The sequence below is a fragment of the Ranitomeya imitator genome, chromosome 3 (genome assembly GCF_032444005.1).
Source record: "Ranitomeya imitator isolate aRanImi1 chromosome 3, aRanImi1.pri, whole genome shotgun sequence".
Classification (NCBI taxonomy): Eukaryota; Metazoa; Chordata; class Amphibia; order Anura; family Dendrobatidae; genus Ranitomeya; species Ranitomeya imitator.
The window spans coordinates 829,575,296-829,585,107 of NC_091284.1; positions in this window are offsets into that span (position 1 = coordinate 829,575,296).

Genomic DNA, 9,812 nt, shown 5'->3' on the forward strand with positions numbered 1-9,812 from the left:
AGAAACGCTGAAAAGGAAGGAGCTCCACGTGGAGCATTCAGATGAGGATATAAGACGGCAACGGTTTGTACAGTGCTCATGCATCTTGATATCTCTGTGGCATTGATCCATGTCCCCTGATGAACCCCCAGGATTTTCACGGGGGGGAAACGCGTCGGGCAGAATAGGGAGGACATCCCGGCAGAAGTCTTAACGGAGCTGGATGATCGCATCACCACCCACAACGCCTCTGGGACGCAGATGAGTAGAAGCGTTGGATACAGTATTGAACTATGGGGTGTCTTTGGGACAACTTTTTCAACCGGCTTTGATGGTCCTCTGTTTTTTCTTTTTGCTGGGATGTCTCTGGTATGAGGTGGGCCACTGTCCTCTTGTGAAATCCATTTATTTGGGAGTCATTGGACTGATTTTGGATTTACTTTCTGGATTATACTTATTATTATTTTTTTCTTCTTGCAAGTAAAAATATACGGGATGGAGTGGCTCGCTGATATTTTTTGGATAAACGAGACATTGGTATTTGTACTTATTGGGATGTGATTTTGGACTATTTCCCTTTAAGGGACTTTTTTCCTCTGGCAGACAACAATTTTGTGTTTTTTTGCTGTGTTTATTTTTTTCATTTTTTATTTCTATTTTTGTAGTTTTTTTTATTTTTTATATTTCTTTCATTCTTTGGGGGGTATTTATACTGGATATGTCCCTTTTTGGGAAACATCATTGAATGTACAGAAGCACATGATCACCCTGAAGTATATATATGTGATGGTGTGGCCCGCTGATATCTTTCTGGATTAAAGAGACATGGGTGTTATTTCTACCCCTTTGGCAGTGACATTTCCAAATATCCCTATTTAAGGGACTCTCTGATTCGACGGATCAAGAAAATTTATTTGTGTAGTGTTTTGATTTTTTTTTATATTTCTTTCATTTTTTCTGGGGTGGATAGATTTGACACGCCTTTTTTAGGGAATATAGGGTCTATTTAGGGCTATTAGGGCCAGTCGTCGAGGAGCGGGGGCGCCTACCGCAGAAACTTAGGGTGCCAACCTCCGCTGTCAGGTAGTGATTGAGAATAGGCTACCAGACAGGGTAAGGTAGTCTGTATCTGACTTTCATGGGTTATAACTTGTGATACCTTTGTTGCATATATTGGAACAAACTTTTTTAGCTTTAAATATTAAAAGTTATATTTTAAGGATCCTTGTTGCGTTTTGTTTTTTTGATGGTTACAAACTCATAATCCAGTCCTTGACTGGAAAACAATGTCTGTGTTAAGCTGGGGATGTCAGGGGGTTCATGATGATGCACCTCCGATTTCTATCGCTTCATCTACTCCTTCTGAGGTTCCTGTATTTTTGTCTGATTATCGGGATGTTTTTGAGGAGCCTAAGCTCAGTTCGCTTCCTCCTCACAGGGATTGCGATTGTGCTATAGATTTAATTCCTGGTAGTAAATTTCCTAAAGGTCGTTTGTTCAATCTGTCAGTGCCAGAGCATACTGCTATGCGGGATTATGTTAAGGAGTCCTTGGAAAAGGGACATATCCGTCCATCTTCGTCCCCTTTGGGAGCAGGTTTTTTTTTCGTGGCCAAAAAAGATGGGTCCTTGAGGCCTTGTATAGATTATCGTCTTTTGAATAAGATTACCGTAAAATATCAGTATCCTTTGCCTTTGTTGACTGATTTGTTTGCTCGCATTAAGGGGGCTAAATGGTTCACTAAGATTGATCTTCGGGGTGCGTATAATCTTATACGAATAAAGCAAGGTGATGAGTGGAAAACCGCATTTAATACGCCTGAGGGCCATTTTGAGTATTTGGTAATGCCTTTCGGACTTTCTAATGCTCCTTCAGTCTTCCAGTCCTTTATGCACGATATTTTCCGTGAATATCTGGATAAATTTATGATTGTGTATTTGGATGATATTTTGGTTTTTTCTGATGACTGGGAGTCTCATGTTCAGCAGGTCAGGAAGGTGTTTCAGGTCCTGCGGGCTAATTCCTTGTTTGTAAAGGGCTCAAAGTGTCTCTTTGGAGTCCAGAAGATTTCTTTCTTGGGGTATATTTTTTCCCCTTCTACTATTGAGATGGATCCCGTCAAGGTTCGGGCTATTTGTGACTGGACGCAGCCTGCATCTCTTAAGAGTCTGCAGAAGTTCTTGGGCTTTGCTAATTTCTATCGTCGTTTTATAACTAATTTTTCTAGTGTTGTTAAGCCTTTGACGGATTTGACTAAGAAGGGTGCTGATGTTGCTGATTGGTCTCCTGCGGCTGTGGAGGCCTTTCAGGAACTTAAACGCCGGTTTTCTTCTGCTCCTGTGTTGCGTCAGCCTGATGTTTCGCTTCCTTTCCAAGTTGAGGTTGATGCTTCCGAGATTGGAGCGGGGGCGGTTTTGTCACAGAGAAGCTCCGATTGCTCGGTGATGAAGCCATGTGCGTTCTTTTCTAGAAAATTTTCGCCCGCTGAGCGGAATTATGATGTGGGTAATCGGGAACTTTTGGCCATGAAGTGGGCATTTGAGGAGTGGCGTCATTGGCTGGAGGGTGCTAGACATCGTGTGGTGGTCTTGACTGATCACAAAAATCTGATTTACCTTGAGTCTGCCAGGCGTCTGAATCCTAGACAGGCTCGTTGGTCACTGTTTTTCTCTCGTTTCAATTTTGTGGTTTCATACCTGCCAGGTTCAAAGAATGTGAAGGCGGATGCTCTTTCTAGGAGTTTTGTGCCTGACTCCCCTGGAAATTCTGAGCCCACTGGTATCCTTAGGGATGGGGTGATTTTGTCGGCCGCCTTCCCAGACTTGCGACGTGCTTTGTAGGAGTTTCAGGCGGGTAAACCTGATCGTTGTCCGCCTGAGAGACTGTTTGTTCCGGATAGTTGGACCAGTAGAGTCATCTCCGAGGTCCATTCTTCTGCGTTGGCAGGTCATCCTGGAATATTTGGTACTAGAGACTTGGTGGCCAGGTCTTTTTGGTGGCCTTCCTTGTCGAGGGATGTGCGTTCTTTTGTGCAGTCTTGTGAGGTTTGTGCTCGGGCTAAGCCTTGCTGTTCTCGAGCCAGTGGATTGTTGTCACCTTTGCCTATCCCGAAGAGGCCTTGGACGCACATTTCCATGGACTTTATTTCGGATCTCCCTGTCTCTCAAAAAATGTCTGTCATCTGGGTTGTGTGTGACCGCTTTTCTAAAATGCTTCATCTTGTACCCTTGCCTAAGTTGCCTTACTCCTCTGAGTTGGTCCCTCTGTTTTTCCAGAACGTGGTTCGTTTGCTTGGGATTCCGGAGAACATCGTTTCTGACAGGGGATCCCAGTTTGTGTCTAGATTTTGGCGGACGTTCTGTGCTAAGATGGGCATTGATTTGTCCTTTTTTTGTCTGCATTCCATCCTCAGACGAATGGCCAGACGGAGCGAACTAATCAGACCTTGGAAACTTATTTGAGGTGTTTTGTTTCTGCTGATCAGGATGACTGGGTTACCTTTTTGCCGCTGGCCGAGTTTGCCCTTAATAATCGGGCTAGTTCTGCTACCTTGGTTTCTCCTTTCTTTTGTAATTCGGGGTTTCATCCTCGTTTTTCCTCTGGTCAGGTGGAGCCTTCTGATTGTCCTGGAGTGGACATGGTGGTGGATGGGTTGCATCGGATTTGGAGTCATGTGGTGGACAATTTGAAGTTGTCCCAGGAGAAGGCTCAGCAGTTTGCTAATCGCCGTCGCCGCGTGGGTCCTCGACTTCGTGTTGGGGACTTGGTGTGGTTGTCTTCTCGTTTTGTTCCTATGAAGGTCTCTTCTCCTAAGTTCAAGCCTCGGTTCATCGGTCCTTATAGGATCTTGGAAATTCTTAACCCTGTGTCGTTTCGTTTGGATCTCCCGGCATCGTTTGCTATTCATAATGTGTTCCATCGGTCGTTGTTGCGGAGGTATGAGGTACCTGTTGTTCCTTCGCTTGAGCCTCCTGCTCCGGTGCTGGTGGAGGGAGAATTGGAGTATGTTGTAGAGAAGATCTTGGATTCTCGTGTTTCCAGACGGAAACTCCAATATTTGGTAAAGTGGAAGGGTTATGGTCAGGAGGATAATTCTTGGGTGGTTGCCTCTGATGTTCATGCTGATGATTTGGTCCGCGCTTTTCATAGGGCTCATCCTGGTCGCCCTGGTGGTTCTCGTGAGAGTTCGGTGACCCCTCCTCAAGGGGGGGGGTACTGTTGTGAGTTCTGTTTTTGGGCTCCCTCTGGTGGTTACTGATGGTACTGGGTGATTTGTGTTCTGCTGTCTCTGGTGTCCACCTGTTCTATTAGGATTTGGGAGTTTCCTATTTAACCGGGCTTTCTTGTCATTTCCCCGCCGGCTATCAAGGTTATCAGAGTGTTTTGTTACCTCAGCTTCTGGCTTCAGTAATCTTCAGGACAAGCTAAGTTTTTGATTTTCTTGTTCCACGTTTTGCTTTATTTTTGTCTTGTCCAGCTTGCATAAAATTGTTTCTTTGCTGCTGGTTGCTCTAGTGGGCTGTAATTGCTCCTCATGTTCCATGAGTTGGAACATGAGTTCAAGTAATTGCAGGATGGTTTTTTGAAGGGTTTTTTGCTGACCGCGCAGTTTACTTTTGTGTCCTCTGCTATCTAGTTTTAGCGGGCCTCATTTTGCTGAATCTGTTTTCATACTGTGTATGTGCCTTCCTCTCATTTCACCGTCATTATATGTGGGGGGCTATTTCTGTGGGGGATTTCTCTGGAGGCAAGAGAGGTCTGTGTTTCTTCTAATAGGGGAAGTTAGATCTTCGGCTGGTGCGAGACGTCTAGGATCAACGTAGGCACGTTCCCCGGCTATTGTTATTTGTGTGTTCAGGTTTAGGGTCGCGGTCAGCTCAGGTTCCATCACCCTAGAGCTCGTTGGTGCTTGTCCTTTTGTGATTCCCTGCCATTGGAATCATGACACTGAACCACAGAATTAGGCTCATCATACAACAACCCCAATGCCTGAAAGAACGAATCAACATTAAGCAAAGCAGGATTGCCAGATTCCAGGGAAAATGCCCAATCCTGTGGGTCACCACGCAGCAGAGATATGATGATTTTAACCTGCTGAATAGGATCACCAGAAGAACGGGGTCTCAATGCAAAAAACAGTTTACAATTATTTTTGAAACTCAAAAATTTGGATCTGTCACCCAAGAATAAATCAGGAGTGGGAATCTTAGGTTCTAAGGCAGGAGTCTGAACAATATATTCTGAAATACCCTGTACCCTAGCAGCAAGCTGATCCACACGAGAAACTAACTTCTGAACACTCATGTTATTACTAGGTTCCGCAGCCACCCAGAGGTAAAGAGGAACAGGCTAAGGAAAAAAAATGGCTCAAAAGCTTCTCTCCCTTCTTCTGAGATGCAATTAACTCATTGTTGGCCAGTTGTACTGTTATGATCTGGTGGCCTAGGAGCAGCATGAGACGGACTCTGGAGAAGGTGGTCCCTGTACTGACCGCAAACCCTGAACCTAGCAGCGCAACTAGAAGCAGCCATGGGGGGTACCTAACGCTCCCTAGACCCCTCGACACAGCCTAAGAACTAACTACCCCTAAAGACAGAAACAGGAAACCTATCTTGCCTCAGAGAAAATCCCCAAAGGATAGATAGCCCCCCACAAATATTGACGGTGAGAGGAGAGGTAAATAACACACGCAGATATGAAATCAGATTTTAGCATAGGAGGCCATACTAGCTAAAAAGAAAGAATAGAACAGAGTACTATGCGGTCAGTATAAAAACACTAGAAAATATCCACCACAGAAAATACGAATCACCACATCTGACTAAAGACATGGGGGGTATATCTGCATCTCCAGAGACACAGCCTAGCTGTAAAAAAATCCTTCACAGACAAAGCTGAACAAGACAAAAACATGAATATGAAAAAAACTGTAATGTCCACTGCAGGTGGACAGCAAAAAACAAGCCAGGACTTATTTTTGTAGAAAAGCACAGCAAACTGGAGAGACCAGCAGGGAAGTGAATCCTTCAAAAACAATGGACAACTAGCACTGACTAAAGGATCCTGCAAAGCTATATACCCCAGTCAGTTTTGCAATTAGTAGATACACCTGTCCACTCCTGCAGTCCAGGCACAACTGCATTACCCTCTACAACCACCGGAGGGAGCCAAAAAGCTGAATTCACAACACCTCCCTCCCCCACTGCATGTAGTTCACTCTCTGACTAAACCAGTTACAGAAGTAATCAGGCTCCTTGCATCTTCTCACCCAACCACTTGCACCAGTGACCCCATTCTGTCACATCTCCTCCAGTCCCTTTCCCCGGCTGTCACCTCTCACCTAACAAAAATATTCAACCTTTCTCTAACTTCCGGTATTTTTCCATCCTCATTTAAGCATGCCATCATACATCCATTACTTAAAAAAAACCATCCCTCGATCAAAACTGTGCCGCCAATTATAGACCTGTCTCTAATCTTCCCTTCATCTCTAAACTCCTCGAACGCCTGGTCCACTCCCGTCTTACCCGCTATCTCTCAGATAACTCTCTTCTAGACCCTCTTCAATCTGGTTTCCGCTCTTTACACTCTACTGAAACTGCCCTCACTAAAGCCTCTAATGACCTACTAACAGCTAAATCTAATGGTCACTACTCCATGCTAATTCTCTTGGATCTCTCTGCAGCATTCGACACTGTGGATCATCAGCTCCTCCTCACTATGCTCCCCTCCATCGGCCTCAAGGACACCGTTCTCTCCTGGTTCTCCTATCTCTCTGACCGATCCTTCACTGTATGTTTTGCTGGTTCCTCCTCCTGTCACCTTCCCCTTACTGTTGGGGTTCCTCAAGGATCAGTCCTAGGCCCCCTCCTCTTCTCGTTGTATACTGCCCCTATTGGACAAACAATCAGTAGATTTGGTTTCCAGTACCATCTCTATGCTGACGACACCCAATTATACACCTTTTCTCCTGTTATCACGCCGACCTTTTTAGAAAACACCAGTGATTGTCTTACCGCTGTCTCTAACATCATGTCCTCCCTCTATCTGAAACTGAACCTGTCAAAACTGAACTCCTCGTGTTCTCTCCCTCTACTAACCTACCTTTGCCTGACATTGCCATCTCCGTGTGCGGTTCCACCATTACTCCAAAGCAACATGCCCGCTGCCTTGGGGTCATCCTTGATTCTGACATTTCATTCACCCCCCACATCTGATCACTGGCTCGCTTCTTATCTGCATCTCAAAAACATTTCTAGAATTCGCCCTTTTCTTACTTTCGACTCTGCAAAAACTCTGTTTCACTTATTCATTCCCATCTGGACTATTGTAACTCTCTACTAATCAGCCTCCCTCTTACCAAACTCTCCCCGCTCCAATCTGTCCTGAATGCTGCAGCCAGGATCATATTCCTCACCAACCGTTACACCGATGCCTCTACCTTGTGCCAGTCATTACACTGGCTACCCATCCACTCCCGAATCCAGTACAAAACTACCACCCTCATCCACAAAGCACTCTATGGCTCAGCACCACCCTACATCTCCTCCCTGGTCTCAGTCTACCACCCTACCCGTGCCCTCCACTCCGCTAATGACCTCAGGTTAGCATCCTCAACAATCAGAACCTCCCATTCACGTCTCCAAGACTTTACACGTGCTGCGCCGATTCTTTGGAATGCACTACCTAGGTTAATACGATTAATCCCCACAGTTTTAAGCGTACCCTAAAAACTCATTTGTTCAGATTGGCCTACCGCCTCAACGCATTAACCTAACTATCCCTGTGTGGCCCATTCAAAAAAAAAAAAAAAAAAACATAATCCGGTTCCTCGCATCATGTTCTCATACACTTTATGCAGTTAATAGCCCTGCGTCTGTACTGCTACATACTTAGGCAGTTAACTGGTTCATGCAGCTTTACATGAACACCTGAGCCTTACACTATGGCCGGTCCGAATAACTAAAGCAATTGTTACCATCCACCTCTCGTGTCTCCCCTTTTCCTCATAGATTGTAGCTTGTGAGCAGCAGGGCCCTCATTCCTCCTGGTATCTGTTTTGAACTGTATTTCTGTTATGCTGTAATGTCTATTGTCTGTACAAGTTCCCTCTATAATTTGTAAAGCGCTGCGGAATATGTTGGCGCTATATAAATAAAATTATGATCTAATACTGGAGATACCAGGGTGCTGAGGTAAGAGGAGGCTGCTCACACTGCTGACCACCCTATCTGATCTAATACTGGAGACACCAGGGGACCCGATATGAGAAGAGGCTGCTCACACTGCTGTCCATCTGAACTAATGCTGGAGATACCAGGGTGCTGAGGTAAGAAGAGGCTGCTCACACTGCTGCCCACCTTATCTGATGTAATACTAGAGATACTAGGGTGGTGAGGTAAGAAGAGGCTGCTCTCACTGCTGTCCACCCTATCTGATCTAATACTGGAGATACCAGGGTGCGGAGGTAGGAGGCTGCTCACACTGCTGTCCATCTGATCTAATACTGGAGATACCAGGAGTGATGAGGTAAGAGGCGGTTGCTCACACTGCTGTCCACTCTATCTGATCTAATACTGGAGACACCAGGTGAGCTGAGGTGAGAAGAGGCTGCTCACATTGCTGTTCACCCTATCTGATCTAATGCTGGAGATACCAGGGTGCTGAAGTAAGAGGCTGATCACACTGCTGTCCACCCTATCTGATGTAATACTAGAGATACCAGGGTGGTGAGGTAAGAAGAGGCTGCTCTCACTGCTGTCCACCCTATCTGATCTAATACTGGAGACACCAGGGTGGTGAGGCAAGAGGAGGCTGCTCTCACTGATGTCCACCCTATCTGATCTAATACTGGAGATACCAGGGTGCTGAGGTAAGAAGAGGCTGCTCTCACTGCTGTCCACCCTATCTATCTGATCTAATACTGTAGATACCAGGGTGCTGAGGTAAGAAGAGGCTGCTCAGACTGCTGTCCACCCTGTATGTCTGATCTAATACTGGCAATACCATAGATGTTGAGGTAAGAAGAGGCTGCTCACACTGCTGTCCGCTCTGTGATTATTGCACTGTATGGGGTTGCTGACATGTCCTTGGGACATGGGACTTGTTAGTTGATCCAAATCACAGATCACATTCACACATACGAGTCTATGGGGACATAAAGATCAAAGCTGGCACACTGATGCTGTAACTGAGTGATAAAAGTTGTTAACACTAATTGTTCGGAGCTTTAGAAACAAAAACACTGAAATCGCTTTTTTTCCCCCCACATATATGATAAATCCCTGATGTTTCTGAACGAGCCCCAGACTTTTATTTTAAGCAGGTGACGGAGCTACTCTGCATGAACAGTAAATCAATTAACGGTATTGTTCAGAGCGGACATACTGTTGGCCTTCCTGTCCAGTAAGAGACTGGTGGGGGTCTGACAAGACAGTCTCCCACCGATCCGATGAAATATCCTGCGGCTGCTCACCAATTTGTCAGTTGTGCACCGTCACGAACAGTGATAGTCACAAATAGCCATTGTCACAAGACAAGTTGGACCGGAGGAAGCCGGAGACTATGAGCAACTGCAGGCCGTCCCATGGGGGCTATACAGACGTCAACAGTCAGTGTAACATGATCAGGGTGTGCATCACTATCCAGCACAGAGGGCGCTCTGTGCTGGGGGGCCACTTTCTACGTTACTCTGCTTTCCCAGCCTCCTGAACGGTGCAGGATTACAGACTCAGCTGCAATACTGTGCAGCCCAGCAGGAGTCTACATCTATGTGCTGTGGTCACTCAGCATTACGAGACTCCCATATAATTAGATAACTATGCGATTTCCAT